Source organism: Mus musculus, chromosome 7 (genome assembly GCF_000001635.26).
Source record: "Mus musculus strain C57BL/6J chromosome 7, GRCm38.p6 C57BL/6J".
Lineage (NCBI taxonomy): Eukaryota > Metazoa > Chordata > Mammalia > Rodentia > Muridae > Mus > Mus musculus.
The window spans coordinates 82,703,420-82,721,309 of record NC_000073.6 but is presented as its reverse complement, the minus strand read 5'-3'; the positions used below and the strand labels follow the sequence as shown (position 1 = coordinate 82,721,309).

At 42.7% G+C, this 17,890-nt stretch overlaps 1 protein-coding gene across 7 annotated transcripts in view, besides 1 other annotated feature; it reads right to left on the bottom strand.

The window, feature by feature from the left end:
- The window catches only part of Efl1 (elongation factor like GTPase 1), a 129,250-nt gene that overhangs the window by 56,543 nt on the left and 54,817 nt on the right, over positions 1 to 17,890 (bottom strand). The window lies entirely within an intron of this gene.
- Positions 4,218 to 7,442: an enhancer, noted in NCBI's record as "VISTA enhancer mm1514". NCBI's record gives its function as "enhancer in: limb[6/6]" and the evidence as "EXISTENCE:transgenic organism evidence [ECO:0001131][PMID:17130149]".

Below are 17,890 nucleotides of genomic sequence, written 5' to 3'. Positions count from 1 at the left end.
GATTCCCTTGCTTTTCTGCTGTAGCTTGTTCTCCTTGGCTACTTAAAGAAAACTGAGTTCTTCTTTGCTCTTTCTTCCTCCTCAGCTACGTGCTCAGGTTTCCCTCCACATATTACACATCATTCACTCTGCAGTAAGTTACAGCCACGCACTAAAAATAGGAGAGGAAAAGGGCGGGCAATAACAAAACCTCACGAGCTCACGGGGGCTGCTCGTTCCTGGGACGATTCAGGCAGCAGGTTTTCTTTATGGGAAACAAAGTTTGAAGTTTCACATGCAGATGCAGCCTGTCAAAACCACCTGGGAATGATTTCAAACTCACCATGCTAATAGGTCTCACTTCCAACCTAACCATTACTGGCCTTTGAAATATAGAAGCTAAAAGCAGACTGGACAGATCAAATACTATAGATAAAAGCATTTTGAAAAGCATACAGCCCTATGAAAACATAAGGTGGGGGGTATTAAAAAATGGATTTGGACATGAACTCTTCCAAGCTCACTCATTTCAATGGTTCCCTAATGCGCGGAAGAAAACAGAACCTGGGCAGACTTTAATCCAGACCCAGTTCAGCCTCCTACTCGGATCATTTCGGGCCAGCCGTCTTTAATCAAGCCGTGCTCTGTCCACAAGGACTGGAGATAAACTGAGGTTTGGTCATGTGCTGCCAAGGCCACTGTGCTCAGTTTCTTAGGGGCCGGCTGGAAATTATGTGATCAAATCTGAATGTAACTTTTCAAGAGTTGTGTGTGGTCTTTCTAACAAAGAGGTGCTTTATATTTGGGGCTGGCTTGAAAATCTCTTGCCTGTAACTAATTAATTGATAAAATAGTCACCATAACAAAAGGGGACATAAACCAAAAGAAATGTTAATATGCTAACTGAATGCAATTTATAGTTTATTCTCATTGATCAGATGCAGAAAAGAATATGGAAGAGAAGTATTGGTTTTACAAAAAGTCAACTGATGAGAACCAGGGTTCTCTCCACCCCTAAACCAAGTAGAGATGATCTACAGTGCCACCGAGCTACAGTCTCAATCCATGGCAACTGTTAAAACCCACGCCACTTAGGCAAGGAGCTCTAGGACTGCTGCATCTGGAAGAAACAAATACAGTAACAGAAGCCAAGCGTTTAAAGATTTATGAAGGCCGCTGAAATAATTCAAACCTAGTCAGACAAACCTTTTAGAGAAGTGACAAACTTAGGTTCCTAGATATCAATGGGTGGTAATCAATCTCAGTGCAGGAACAAACACTACCTTATTTGGCTTTGCAACATCATGAACTGGAAAGCCCTGGCATACTGATAAGGGGACTAACTACGGTAATGAATGTGAATATGTGTCAGAACAGAATGTGATAAATTGCCCAAGGGCAGAGATTATACACTCAGTGCTTAGTGCCTCTTGACACTGTGTGAGCCAGAGCTCAATACATAGCTATCGAGTTGAGCCAAATGCATCGAACACCATTTTCATAAAACAAAGGAAAACGGGGGAGTATGTGTTGGCCTGCCACGCACTTTATGCCAGAGAAGTAGCTACAGAGATGAGGAGACTTAATTTTACTTAATGAATCTAATCTAAAAACAAAAACAAAAACAAAAACCTTTGTGTGTGAGTGTGGGCATGTGCACGTCACAGTGCATATTCAGAGAACGGATGCTGGAGTCCATGTTGCTTCAGAGGGTCTCAGGATTGCCACTGTGTATGGTGTGTTAGGCTAGGTTCCCTGCAAGCTTCCGGGATTGTCCTGTTGCCAGTTCTCATCTCAGCACTTGGTGCTGGGTTTCCAGATGCACCAACTGCACCCGGCTTCACATGGGCTCTCAGCCTGAACGCAAGCCCTCTAGTGTCCATAGCAAGCACCTGACCCAAGGAGACATCACCACTGACATCACCACTTTAACATTTCTACTGTTGGGATTTGTGTGACAAGCATGTATTATTTGTTTTGCCAGTGAAATAAAAAATAAAAGTATATTAGCTAAACCTGTTAACAAATAATTGATAATAATTTAAAAACAAGACCCTCAAATGATATATTTTTCAAGGGAAGCAAAAGTGAAGAGAGCTGGGGATTGTATTGAGGTTGGGTTACACTTGACCTCCAATAGCATCCTCCTAAAGAGGAAGCGTAGTGAATTCAATAATAAAATATACTATTTTATATTTATATACTCAGCCTAGCAGGTGACGTCAGAGGACAGGTAGTGCGGAACGGTGTCCTAGTGGTGTCCTCGAGGTTTAAAATGTACAGGATCTCTGGATCTAGTGTGCCTTATATACCTCAACTGCAATCCCATACTTTGAACACAGCCAAACAAATGGCATTTTCTCATCATCAAGGTGTGTACCGCTGAGAGCCTGACGCTTTATTACATTTAGCAACAGTTAACTTGTCCTTATTTCCCCTAACCTGGAGGCACTTGGCTGGTATGAATTCTGGCCAAGTAAAAAGAGTTCTTTTTATCAGGGACTGCAAATGGCCTATCAGAGTACAGACCAGATTCTGTAACTCATACTCTACAAAAGGTCACTCTTTGCTCCTTGGGCGCATACCTGACTGATGGCTACCGGATACACCTGCCTGTCTGTAATTATACCGCTTCAAATAAGGACCACAGACTTGTTGAGAAATGCACACTCCTCAGTCAGCTAACCCTCACAAAGTCAGCAACTTCAGCAACTCTTCGCACTCCTCTCAAACTATTATCTAGTTTGTCCTCTCCCATATAATTCAAGGTCTTCTCTTTCTAGCTCTGGGACACACTGTTGGTACCTCACAGCTCGTGGCCACAGCAGCCAAGCCAGGGTGTCCCCAGCCTTCCTCTGCTTGGCACTTAGAAGCTGAATGGCCCGAGAGTAGACCTTCAACTAGGGGTCCAGCATGCTCAAGTGAGGTTGCTAGGGAAGCAAACAAGCTAAACGGATTCTTTTCTATGTGTCGGCTCAGTCAGGAGCACTGGGCAGACTGGATCCTCAGGCCAAGCTCAGTCCAGATCCCTTCCCTGCAAGGTTCCTATACAGTTCATATAGGAGAACAAACTTCAATCTTTCAAAGCCAAAGTACTTCTTAAGACCCATTCCGTAAGTTCTTGATCAGTACCTTTTGGCATAGAGACAAAAAGAATTAAGTGTCAGTCTCTAAGAATTTATGAAGTCGACATTTTAAATTGAAACATGAAGGACAACATTTTAATATGGGCTTATATTTAAAGGATGGTTTGAAATACAAAAGAAAAATAACTATGAATACAAATAAAAATTGAAAATGCCTTCTAAAAACTAAGACAAAATGGGCTTGAGTCGTCAAAACTAAGTAAGAGGAAGATGGCTCAGTGGGTAAGGGGACATGTTGATCTTTTTAAAATCAAGGGCTGGGGAAGGGGGTTCAAATGCTCCGCTTCCTCTGCAAATTCCCACACCCTGATTTCAGAATCTAAAAATTAACACAGCACACTGAAGAAAATGGAAACCAAGATACACAAAATTATCACATACATGCAAAGAACAGTTATACAGATCTGCTACATGTCAAAATTTTAATTTGGCAATGATTCTGTGGGTCTTAGAATAATTTTTACATAATTTAGAATTCCACATCTGCAGCTTCACATTACTTCTGAATTTGCTACAATCACTTTCTACCTTTTGGATTTTTTTTTATATATATATAAGATTCCATGGCATTGGCTTGGATGGCCTACAGCTCACTATACAGACCAGGCTGGCCTCAAACATGCGGCAGTTCTCATGCCTGAGCCTCCTGTATGCTGGGACGACAGGTGTGAGCCACCATGCTTGGCTGCTTGTTTGCATTAAAAGACACTTTTATATTATGGAGTAAAGTTAACATACTTCATGCCAGTTATACTCCTGTTTAGAGTAAAGGTTGTATTTCCAGTCTGTCACCCCAAAACAAACCTGGAGATGCATCAAAAATATACACAAATGTGGCTTTAAAATACAGAACTCAAAGCTAGAAAACACAGTTTCTCTAAAGAGTAATTTTTGAAAGGACTGAGGAAGTCCAAGTTACACTACTTGCAAACAAAGATGTTTAAGGCTGGGAACAGTATTGGGATACCTTGTGCCTAGTCAAATTGTGTATGTGTACTTGTGCATGTGTACATGCATGTGTTCAGTGTATGTAAAACATACATGCAAGCAGTACATACAAACACACACCCAGCCTCACTACCCACATGAGCTTCAGCACTGCTTTCCTGGAGGTGGCTGATAAAGGATGGACATAATAGTGAAGTTTGTGGGGAAAGCAAACCTTTTTGTCCATTTCTTCTTTACAAATAATTAATGCATCATCAGTGAAGTTTATTGTGACGCTTAATGAAATGAAACAAAAGTTGTTCACTGTACACCCAAAACAGAATGCTAAATAAATGCTGGAGAGATGTGGTCAGAGATAGGGCTGAAGTACAATCGGAATATCAGTTAACAAAGGACATGTAAATAAGAAACTACATAAATCACTAGTGAAAAGTTAGTAGTTATTTTTGAAAAATTCAAGGCTTGTGGCTTTAAAATAAGAAACAATCATGCGATAAACCAACTAGAATTGTTGCCGCTGTGGAGACCTAAAAGGAGCCGTTCCTGTTTCCACCCTGGCCTAGCCCTAGGGAGCAGCGTTTACTTTTGATTTTCAAGGCATATCTGATTTCTTCCAGCCATTACAGAGGCAAAGAATGAAGTGGATTTAGATGCAGCAGTGGAGGAGAACAACTTTGACTTCATCTCTGCACTTGAATCAACAGACCCAAATCCTCTGAAATGCGGTCACCAGTGCAATTATGTGCTGGCCTCCTGCACACTAACAGACAGTCATCTGGAAAGCATAAAACAAACCCAGCGACACTGTGCTCCCAATTGCACAGGAGACCGGGAATTAGCAATGTGTTACATTCTACCCCCTGAGCAGCACACAGTTTTACAAAGCCCTTTCCTACCAGAAACAACTGAGGGAGTCATAATTCATTTCCCTCAATGAAGAGGAAACCAAAGGGAAAGAGAACAGACCACTAAAACCATTCCTTCAAGAGAGGGGCGGAGGGATGGCACCAAAGAGATTTAAGTGGCTGCTTTGAAATCATTCTTCAGATTGAGACAGCAAGCTACTCTAGTCTCAGCTTTTCTAAATGACACAGTTGTTTTTTTCCCCCTCTTTTAAAGATTTAATTTTATTTTTTGACTGTCATCCATGCCTCTAGTAATAAAATGTTTGTTTTCCATGTACGGCTGTGGGTTAGGTGAGGGAACTGTTTATAGAAATGACACTGAGGAATTCTGGAGTGTCTGGTAAAACCCGACTCTATCAGCACTCGATGCCATTCATCATAGCACAGCACACTTGCAAACAGGGACCACGTTTCCTCTGGTGAGTACCTGCATAGTACATACTCCTGCCAACCAAGTTCTTTGTTCTTTTCTGGTTTGATGAAAATTTGGAGAAGGCTGCCCCCTTGTGTTCTTTTTGGTGCAGCTGCACCTTACCAGCCAGGTCTGGAAGCATAGACCTTTTTTTTTTTTTTTTTTTTTTTTTGGTCCTAGTCAGAGCCACTGTAATGCGACCACTGCTGGGGGGGTTTTGGAGAAGAATCAGGAATTCTGACTGGGACAGCTGTTTTGGATTTCTCTGGAGGCTGAGCCACAAACGACTAGTTTTTATGTACCTAATCAGGGTAAGGACTGCCTTCTTAAAGCTCCAGATACAGCCGTTCTTGTCTGTCAAATGTCTGTCTGTGTGACACTGACCTGAAAGAGTCCACGCATACAGGGTACACTGCACAGAAGGTACTAAAACCACAGAGCAACCAAATAATAGGACAGCCCATCTAGGAGCGCAGGAAAAGGTGGGAGGCTTCGAGAGAACCCCGACTAATTCAGGCAGAGTTCAAAGTACAGCTGTTCTGAATCAAGACCCCTTCCCCTCACAGTTAGCCTGCTGAAGGCCCCCAGCTGGGATAAGCTGCAGTGTTTCTCTTAGCAGTTCCTCTATCAGCTGCTGAGGTGGGACCTACAAATAATTTGGAAGACTAAACACACAGAGTGAAGAATCCACTCTAGGGAGCAGTGTAGACCCACACAGTATGGTGAGCATAACATGAATGTATGTGAGCAGATGACTAGGTTAGAAAAGTTGTGGGACCGTGAAAGGCAGCCTGTTTTTTGGGCTAGGTTCAAACTCCGGAGACCCAACAGATTAATCTTTGAGGGATGGAAGCCCATTTGCCATGCTCCCAGGCAAAGGCTCCTGACATAGGCTGTCCAGGCTCTACCCTCACAGTTACCTGACAAGAGCCAGGTATGCTCCTTCCCACAGTTACTCTGCAACAGCAAAGTAGCCTAGCCCACTATAAAAGGCCCCTCCTCCCTCTACTGCTTCTCTTGTTTCTTTTCTCTCACCTCTTGCCCTCCTTCTCCTCCCCGCTTCTCCCCTCTCTCCACGTGGCCATGGCCACTCTCTGCCTCTTTACTCTTCTCTCTCTCTCTCTCTCTCTCTCTCTCTCTCTCTCTGCTTTTCTACTGAAGCCGCCCACAGAACTAGCAGCCTGAGCTAACCAGACTCTTGCCTTCTCCCCCTACCCCTTTTCCTTTCAGCCCCAGGGCAGACTGAGGCTCTGGGCTCCCACCTGTTCTTAGCTTTTCAGCAGCGTCCAGTGACCTCCTGCAATGCCCAAGAGCTAGAACCTGTTGTCCCTGGGCTCCACAAGGCCCAGGGACCCCAGACTGCTCCGTGGCTTCCCATAGCAAGACGCCTACCCGTGTGCATGGAGAGCCCTGTGTCCGTCCACCCACTCAGAGCCCCGGACATCTGTTGGGATGAGGGTCATCTCTCCCATCTCCTTCATTTCCCCACGACTGGTGTCCAACAGTAAGTCACAAATGCTTGTGTTTTCAGAATTTAACTTGAAAAAGAGGATTTAAAAATATTTTTTTAAGTGACTAAATGCCAAGAATGATCTAAGACTGAGGAGATGTCAGCAGGTATATACAAACCTATGGATCTGAGTTTAAAACCTCAGAATCCACATAAAAGCTGGTCATGGTGGCACATGCACCCGTAACTAGCACTGTGTGGGCTGGGGACAGGAGGCTTGCTGGCTACCAGTCCAAGCCCAGGTTCAGTGAGAGACTCAGCGTCAGGCATAAATAAGGAGAGAGAAAGAAAGAACAGGAGACACTATAGCCTCTGGTCTGTGTATATGTGCACTGGATCACCAATCCACATGTGTGCATACATCCCCCTCGCCCCCTACAAAAGATGGTTTATATCCTACCTCCTCCAAGTCTCTCCATGTAGAATCTCAAGTCTATAGAAAGGTAGGGATTAGGGAGAGGCTCTGTCAATACAGGAAAAGGGCTCACACAAATGCCAGAGTCTGAAAAAAATGCAACTACATTAAAGGCCACCAGGTGCTTAAGAATGAATTCATGCCACTAACACAGCAGGTGGTCTCTCTAGAAGTTAAAAATAAGGGGCCCTCGGCTCAGGAATAACCAGCAGTAAGACAGGGAAGAGACCACATCTCAGGGATGCTCCTTGAAGGGAGTTTAGGCTGCTGCCGGGTGGCTCGGGTTCAGAGAGCTGGCCCAGAAGCCACGAGAAAGGTCTTACATAAAGTGGGAAAGGCTTCTTCCCCAAGACTGACACCAGGGCCATGCTGCCTGTTTAAAATTACTGTCCTGGTAATAATGAAGTTAGGAGGCCAGAACAACGCAAGCAGGGCTCAAGCTGCACACCGGTGTTCACTAGAAATGCTTCAATATTGTAAAGACTCTGAATCTTACCAAACCAATGATAACTTCACTCATAAAAATTATTATCTAGTATATATGCACATCTACACATAATGTGCTTATGCATATATAAAAGTCTAAGGGGTCTCACTAAGCTGAGAGCACACGCAGTAATCACTTACAGAGACCTGGCCTCTCTAGATTCTTATATATACTGAGCTTCATAGAAGAATGTGATCCTGAGTCTGTTCTGCAAACCAAACAAAATGTCTTAACATAGACAGATATGAACTAGAAAAGACAAAAAGGGTTTCAAGCTCACTCATATGCAAGGATGAATGTAGGAGTGTAGACCCAAAACAACAACCAGCTGAGACAAGCCAGATTCAAAAGTAACTTCATGGGGCTACCAAGATGGTTAGATGGTTAACAGCACTACCTGCCCTTCTAGAGCTTGGCCCAGCCCCCACCATGGCAGCTCACAACTGCCTGTTTACTCCAGCTCTAGGGAACCCAATATCCTTTTCTGGCTTTTAAGGGCACTCACACACATACACATAAAGATATAAAGTAAATCTTAAGGAGAAATGAATTACTGATGTCTTGGTTAGTTTCTGGTCTGCCTGAGAGAAGTTAGAGTTCTCTGGGGAGAGGAAACCTCAATTGAGAAAGCGCCCCATCTGGCATGTCTACCAGGTATTTTCCTGATTCATGACTGATGTAGGAGGGAGGGCCCAGTGCACTGCATTCAGTGCCACCCCTGGGCTGGTGGTCCCAGCTGTTGAAAGACAGCAGGCTGAGCAAGCATGGGCGCAAGGCAATAAGCAACCCCTGTCCACCGCCTCTGCATCAGCTCCTGCTTCCAGGTTCCTGCCCTGCTTTGACTTTCTGCTTTGGCGTCCCTAGTGGATGTACTGACTAGTCAGGATATGGGCTAAATTACCCCTTCCTTCCTCAAGGTGCATTTGGTCATGGTCTTTTACACAGCAACAAAAACCTAAAACTGAGACAAATAAAAATGATCAAAATTAAATAAGAAACTGGCAAAACACACCAGAATAGAAAATATAGCCCAGCAGCAGCACCTATACTGATTTTTTTGTTCTGTTTTGTTTGTTTTTTTCTTTCTGTTGAAAAGTGCTGGAGAATGAGTCAAGGGTCCAGTACAAGCAATTTTGAAAATTTACAAATAGCCAAAGTGGTATTAAAACAGTGGGGAAAGGAGCAGAAAGGTGACTCAAATGTGTTGTGCATCTGGAAAACCGTCAATCTGACCAAGTTTATATGATATCTTGCCCACATTCTAGAGGAGTGGAGACCAGCATGTGAGTTATATAGCATAAGATGTCAAAAGAGCAATGTAAGAAAGAATACAACTCTCCAATGCATGGTAGTGAGCTAGGGAATCTAAGGATGGAAACACAGTGACTCTTACAGCCCTTTGAGGATACAGTACAAAATAATCACCACGGGCCAACTAGCACTCGACTGTGACCGCTGAGTCCGGCCTAACTTGGTAGTCCTCTGCTTCGGGAACTCAAAGGGTGTGCCAAAGGCGTCTAGGACAACTCAGGCTGCCAAAGCCCAAGACCACACTCTTCTGTTGACACTGCGAAAGAGGGAAGAGCCAGAAGAGACTCAGAATTTCCCTGCTCGACAACCTTGCCTCTTTCAGTCCAGACACCAGGGGAGGAAGACACGTTAGTTTCAGTGTCCAACTGGAAAATTCCCAATAATCTTCCCATGGCTCTGGGATTAGATAATCTTACTTTACTAAAACACAACTGGCCAGGCATGATGGTGGATGTAATCTCAGCACTTGAAAGGTGGAGGTAGGAAAATGAAGACTTCAAAGCTACCTTCAGCTACAAAACATGTTTGAAGTCAGCTTTGGCTACATGCCACTCAGTCTCAATAAGAGAAAAGAAAAAAGCACGGGCGGTGGTGGGGCACGCCTTTAATCCCAGCACTTGGGAGGCAGAGGCAGAGGCAGAGGCAGGTGGATTTCTGAGTTCGAGGCCAGCTTGGTCTACAAAGTGAGTTCCAGGACAGCCAGGATTACACAGAGAAATCCAGTCTCAAAGAAGAAAGAAAAAAGCAAAACAAAGCTGTATAACTGCCTTAATATTCTTCAAGAAGAAATGTTCAGACAAGAGAGGCCTTTGCTCTTACCCACCAACATCTAGCATTTATTTTCATGTTTGTGTGGGGTATGCATGGATGTGCTCCCATGTGTGTGAGTATACATGTATGTGTGTGCACCGATGTGTGGAAATCAGAAGAAACTGCTCCTTTATTAACTGAAGCAACCTAGTGTAGCTAGCCAGCTTGCTTTGGGGATCCCATCTGTGTAGTCCCTCCGAAGTGCAGGAACTACAGGTGGATGGCATTGCCCACCTGGCTTATGCAGCTTCTGGGGGTCTCACTCTGGTCCTCATGCTGTGCAGCAAGTCACCCCACAGCCCAGTTCTAGTATGTTTATAATGAGGAGCTAAGCCTTCATCCTTTCTACGTTCCCTATGTGCCTAAGAACACTGTAAGCTTTAAAAATGCAGATGACGGCTACTAAAGAGCTTCTGGCTGCTCAGGCTTCCTGCTGCCAAAGCTCAGTCATCTTATGAACTCATCCACTCAATAACACACATGGAGTACATACAGCAATTAGGCATTGAGACTCACAAGGCCTAGTCCCTAAGAAGTTTGCTGTTAGTCCTCCTTCTTCGATCCAGCCCACAAGATGTAGTAGGAAGCCGTAGCCTTCCTGCTCACCCACAAAGGAGATTGCCTGTCCTAGTCAAGGATAAACTGAATGATCTGTCCCCCTACATAAAACTGGGAAAGAGGAAGTTACTTTTAAAAGAACACCGTATGTTTTCTTCTACAGAAGAACTGCATGCTCTTAACGCCTACTGCTCTTAATATAATCCTGGAGGTACAGATTCTGATGTCCTATGCTCCTCTCAGCTTACAAACATTAATCAATAAGGGTTCCTTTTAAGAAATCGTACTGAAATTTCATGGTCTTTGTCCTTATGAAGATGATTTCTCTTCAGAATGTCATTTTAGAAGTGCACACTATGCTGGTTTATGTAGTTGTAGTGAACAAGTTTCTATCTTTATTTTAAATCTGTCCCCATTTAGACTACAGTTTGCTGACCAGGTGTGTGGCTGCTCACAGATGACTCTAGGGCAGTGTTCTCAACCTATGGGTTATGACCCCTTTGAGGGTGAACAACTCTGTCACAGGAGTTGCCTAAGACCATCTGAAAACACGGATCATTACAGAACCATTCACAACAGTAGCAAACTTACAAAGTAGCAGAGAAAACAAGTTTAGGGTTGGGGATCACCACAACCTGAGGAACTGTATTAAAGGGTTGTAGCATTAGGAAGGTTGCGAACCACTGCCCTAGGACTACAGGGTTACTACTGCCTGCGTCGTTCTTCCTCTGGTGTGTAAGCTATGGTTCTCTGCCAAGGCACTGCTTCTGAGGCCCAAAGTTCCCATAGCTCTGCTTCCACAGCTAAGCTCCAGCCCCAACTTGGGCTCTGACACCAGTGCTGCTTCCAGGAGCTTCAAGGTTCTTTAGGCTCTGCTCCTCAAGTAAGGGGGTCCTTGCTGCAATCTCAAGCTTTCTCTAAGACGACCCCAGAGGGTCGGGGTCCTTGTAACCAGAACTGACTCTGACTGAGAGGGAGAATCAGAGGACTGCAGCATCAGCAAGCATACCTGACTCCCTTTCTCAGCATTGCTTCAAAACAGCTTTCTAACTGATTTCCCTAGAACAGAACTTGTCCTGAGAATGCTTTGTAAATGGCCCACTTGAAGTTTTTAAATGGATATACTAAGTGTATCTATTTAATGTAGCTCTATGTTTTCTGAACTGTAAAAATCTTTTAATATTTACAGTTAGTAAGTCATACTTTGCTTATGATTTTTACTTTGTAGGTATGATTTTTGGAAGTCTAATAACCAATAATAACATTCCTTATGAAAATAAATGATAATGGCCAAGAGACTTCATTAACATCTATGTTTTGGTATTTTTGAAATAAAATGAGGTCCATCACACTGAACCTCACAGCAGCCTTGCTGGATCCTCATCCCACAGCTCACAAAGTGAGGGACCAGTTAAGCGCCTGCCCTGTTACTAAACTGGTTACTCAACCACTCTAGTCACAGAAGCTAAGCTGGACTTTAACCCAGAACATTCCATTTCTAAATCACAGACTTTGCATTTCTCCACTCAGTTCTATGGAAAAACTTGTACGGGACAGAGTCATCAAAGTAAAGAAACCACACTAAAACCTATGAACATGTGTGTGTGTGTGCACGCGCACATGTATATATGCATGAATGTGTGTATGTTTGTATATACACATATGCATGTGCATACACATAGGAAATAAATGGTATCTAAATAAAAGGCAAAAAGAAAACTGAAGCCGGGCATGCATGGTGCTGCATGCCTGTAATCCCAGCACTTGGGAGGCAGAGGCAGGCAGATTTCTGAGTTCGAGGCCAGCCTAGTCTACAAAGTGAGTTCCAGGACAGCCAGGGCTACACAGAGAACCCTGTCTCAAAAAGCCAAAAAAAAAAAAAAAAAAAAAAAAAAAAAAAAAAAAAGAAATGACGTAAGCCCACTGCCCAAAGCTGCAGGCCATTACCAGCATCCATGGCAGTTCCATCTTTTGTAAGTTAATTACCTTGAATTTGCTTTTTTTTTTTTTTTAAAAACCAAAAAAACAAAAAACCTTGGACACCTGCTTCTAAATAATCTGCAGTATTTACATGCTTTTAACTTTTACATAGAAATTCTGCAAACTGCATGTTTTCTATTCAGTTGCAAGACTGTCCAAAATTGATAATCTAACATCATTCATTTTTACTCATGCACAACATTCCATTTCATAACAATATAATTTGCATTGGTAAGCATTTAATTTGCCGTTCTCTCATGAACATGAGCACTATTAACATTCTTGTGTGCGTTCTTTGTTTAAGAGTCTACTAAACCTTCTCTTTTGAGTTAAAATTGCAGTATCTGGGTATCATGTATCCTTCAAAGCATATCCACAGTTCCACAAATACAACACAAGGGGTTACCAGATTGCAATAGTTTTACCCTTCTGATGATTATAAAGGAGCACTCTATTATGATTTTAAAATGCACTTCTGAGTTGCTCCATATCTACTTGTTGGCCATATATCTTCAGGTTTTAGATCATAATTGAATCATGCTTCTTCATCTAACATCCAGTTCCTCTAAGCCACACACTCTGACTTTCTGAAAGATTAAGCTGTGTAAAGTTTTTATAAAAACTGTCACCACTCAAAACTCATCCTTCTGGTGATCATTCAAAAGTCTCCTTTCTACAAGCTAGCGTCAAGGTGCCAAGGAAATACCTCTATCTCAGAAAACATTAAAAACGAAAACAAAACCAAAGAAAGAAAAACCTTAATAGATTTATACTTTCCTGTAAAACTTATCTTTAAAATCCTTAAGATAATGTCAAACTGAATTCAAATGAATGCATCAATTTATGCATTTGAAACTACTGAAAGAAAGATCTGTTTTTATCTAAAGATTATATGGTATGAACTATCAGTGGTATCTTGTCAATATTTACAAGCCATTTACAAATTATTTCCCCATTTTGAAATGAGCTATAAATACTAAGAACCAAGCCTGAATGCCTCACCAGCTGTCTCCTGAAGTGGCATTTGCTTGGTCCATTGCTATCCCTCTCCTACTTCCTCATTGCTGACACTGACTTGCTGGTATCTTATTAATTTAGCTAAATTCCAGGCTATGAACTTCATAGCCTGGTCAGTGTTGTCTCACCAATTATGTCAACTAGTAACTATTGACCTCTCAAGTGTGCCTCTAACAAGTCCTTGGAATGGAACAGACTTGAAGTCTACTCATTGTGTTCATGTTTTGAGTACAAAGACTCATTCTTTAACTACTACATCCAACACATGTGGGCCAAAATTATAGCTGCAGCTCAAGAAACTGCAAGAAGCCTGCAGGCTGAGTTTACAGGAGGCTGCTCAGGGGCATGGTGGCCTGCTCCCATCCTTGAAGGTGTCAGTAGCATTTCCTCCAAGTTTACTCCTAGGAACGCTTCCAGTTGTCTAGTGACAGCCCCAGTCCATCCCTGTGTTCTGCGACACTCAGGCCAACCTTCTACTTCCATGTCTGTGTGATGCTTGCTGGGTTTCACATCTCTACTTCTTCTGGGGGTCTAGTGTTCATCCAGCTTAGTCTAAGAATAGTGTAATAATCTGCTGGCAAGGGCTCGCTGTTATTTCTCCTTCTATTTACTATGATTCAAAATGTCACTCCCTCCCTTCCTTCCTCTCTGACAAGATGCTCCTGTCTTCTGCACAGTTGAGAGGGAACAACACACTTCCCATCACTGGTCACTTGCATTTTCACTGATTCTTGCACCTTTCCCTTCTATAGTCTTTCCCCATGATCTCTCCCATTGACTCAACTACTTTTAACACATTAACCTGCTTTGCTCCTTTAACCAGTAACTTTAAACACTATCTGCTTCATCTTCCCTCAGGATCTGCCCTCTGCTCTTGAAACTTCATTGAAGAAAGAGTAAAAGATGAAGCTGGTTGTGGTAGTGTACACCTGAAATCCCAGCAATGAGAGACTAATGTAGGAGGGTCATAAGTTTCAGGCCAGACTGGGCTACACATAGTGACACTCTCAAAAAACAAAAAAGAACAAGAAAGGAACATATACACTCATTGAAGACGGAGTGAGGTCTACTTAAATGCGCTTCTGTTCTCATATAATGCCTAGAGGAGCAACTTTGAGATTAGGAAGCAGTGCAGATCTAACTTTTCAAAAGATCCATGTTCACAGCCAAGTACTTCAGTCAGTGACTATGAGAATTAGTCTACATGATAAGAACTGTATCAAACATAAACAACACTCAAAGCTGAGGTGACAGAGAAGGAGATGTCCCTTTCCTAGAACCTGCTTGGTGGTTTCCAGGGCTAAAGTGACTGAACCTGTTCCAATGCCACCTCCAACTATAGTCCAATGTCTGCAAACTGCTGAATTAGGGTACACATAACAATGTAATGGTAAGACTAGGTGTGCTAGCTACTGCTTTAGTCTCCGTACTGGAGAGGCACAGGCAGGCAGATCTCTGTGAGTTAAAGGCCAGCCTGGTCTACACAGCCACAGAGTGTAATCCTGTCTCAAAGGAAAATGGAAAAAAGCTACATACAAAATTACAGGTATTTAGTTAAAGGCATACTAAGATTCAGGGCATACATACTTTAGTTTCAAATACAGTAAATGAAACAACTCCTACAAATAATAGGAAGGGAGGGAGGGAGGAAGGAAGGGAGGGAGGGAAGGAAGGAAGGAAGGAAGGAAGGAAGGAAGGAAGGAAGGAAGGAAGGAAGGAAGGACAATTTAACAGGAGGATCTAAAAAAAATCAGATTAATATGAAGACTTATTCTTTCAAGGCATATGGTAAACTGCAATGTCAAAAATGATTACTCAGTGAGACTGATTAGAAGCAAAGGAAGAAAACCTAAATATACAGAAACAAAAAGGATAAACAGGCACAGATAAAAGCGGCAGTTAACACACCAGCTCTCACAATGTGCGTCACTGTGTTACAGGTGGGGAGTTAGTTACTTAGTGACTCTGAGCCTCAGTTCCCCGTCTGGGAAACAGTCCTGGCTCACTGGCAAGTAGTCAGTAAGACAACCACCAACAAGTACTTAGTAGTTTTTTGCTTAGTTTATGTGAATTTTCAAATTTACGTGTGGAGCTTGTGCCATATAATTAAATTATTTTTAATGTATATGGCCCAGGGGTTTGTACATAAGTAAGCATGTAGTCTATTTATATCTCTAGTTAAGAAAGTTGTTTTTTAAATGTTCAACATCCTTAATCATCAGGGAAATGCAAATCAAAACAACCCTGAGATTCCACCTCACACCAGTCAGAATGGCTAAGATCAAAAATTCAGGTGACAGCAGATGCTGGCGTGGATGTGGAGAAAGAGGAACACTCCTCCATTGTTGGTGGGATTGCAAGCTTGTACAACCACTCTGGAAATCAGTCTGGCGGTTCCTCAGAAAATTGGACATAGTACTACTGGAGGATCCAGCAATACCTCTCCTGGGCATATATCCAGAAGATGCCCCAACTGTAAGAAGGACACATGCTCCACTATGTTCATAGCAGCCTTATTTATAATAGCCAGAAGCTGGAAGGAACCCAGATGCCCCTCAACAGAGGAATGGATACAGAAAATGTGGTACATCTACACAATGGAGTACTACTCAGCTATTAAAAAGAATGAATTTATGAAATTCCTAGCCAAATGGATAGCCCTGGAGGGCATCATCCTGAGCGAGGTAACACATTCACAAAGGAACTCACACAATATGTACTCACTGATAAGTGGATATTAGCCCAAAACCTAGGATACCCAAGATATAAGATACAATTTCCTAAACACATGAAACTCAAGAAAAATGAAGGCTGAAGTGTGGACACTATGCCCCTCCTTAGAAGTGGGAACAAAACACCCTTGGAAGGAGTTACAGAGACAAAGTTTGGAGCTGAGATGAAAGGATGGACCATGTAGAGACTGCCATATCCAGGGATCCACCCCATAATCAGCATCCAAACGCTGACACCATTGCATACACTAGCAAGATTTTATCGAAAGGACCCAGATGTAGCTGTCTCTTGTGAGACTATGCCGGGGCCTAGCAAACACAGAAGTGGATGCTCACAGTCAGCTAATGGATGGATCACAGGGCTCCCAATGGAGGAGCTAGAGAAAGTACCCAAGGAGCTAAAGGGATCTGCAACCCTATAGGTGGAACAACATTATGAACTAACCAGTACCCCGGAGCTCTTGACTCTAGCTAGATATGTATCAAAAGATGGCCTAGTCGGCCATCACTGGAAAGAGAGGCCCATTGGACACGCAAACTTTATATGCCCCAGCACAGGGGAACGCCAGGGCCAAAAAGGGGGAGTGGGTGGGTAGGGGAGTGGGGGTGGGTGGGTATGGGGGACTTTTGGTATAGCATTGGAAATGTAAATGAGGTAAATACCTAATAAAAAATGGAAAAAAAAATTGAAAAAAAAAGAAAGTTGTTTTTTAAAAAATACTAAATATTTTAAAATATTAAACATGGTTAATTGTTAAATATTAACCATATATAACATTAAAATTTCAAGGCAGTTTTGTAATCAAGCACTCAGGTAAGAAGACCTGTGTGGAATCAGGACGGAGGAGAGGAGTACACAGCATCCCAGACCCCACAGGCAGACACGATGATGCACCAGGCACAGCAGCCCTCCCGGTAAGAGAGCCACACATACACACACACACACACACACACACACACACACACAGCCTCACTTCTACAACACGGCTACAGAGTACTGGGAACACAGTTAGTACAACTGATGAAGGCAATCTTTCTGTCACTTGGTTTCAAACTATGTAAACGTACATGCCTGGGGGGTATTAAGTGGCCACCAACCAGACAGTTTGGTTCTGAACAGGAAAAAGACAGAGGTTTCCTATTTAGTATTTTCATGACACTTAGAAAACACTGGTCTGCTGTCCTCATTATACGATGAAAGTCTGGACAAAACACTAATGCCAACAACTCTAACATTCTAGTAAAGGAATACGCAGTGATCAATGGCTGGGCCTTCTCTCTAAGATTACAAAGGCAACTCAATACAATTATGAAAATTAAATATAATTCATGATATTAGCTACACCAGGAAAGCCTCTAATCCTCTCTTCAGAGTCTGAGGACTCATCAGTACAACTCAGTATCATTCCTATCCTGATAAATAAGAGCCACTGAATCAAAGCGAAGCTGAAACACTGGGCACAGCAACCTCAAAGCAAGGAAGAACAGCTACACCCGGGGTTACCTGTTAGTCTTTATCAGCAAAAGAAAACATAGAGAAATAAGATATAACTGTTATATAAAAGGAAAATGTGTAAATCATTACCATCTGCAAATGGAAAATTATGAAAATCAGGTTACACTACTAAATGTAAGAGACCACTAAAGCTATTAATTTTTTGTTGATCACAATAAACTCTC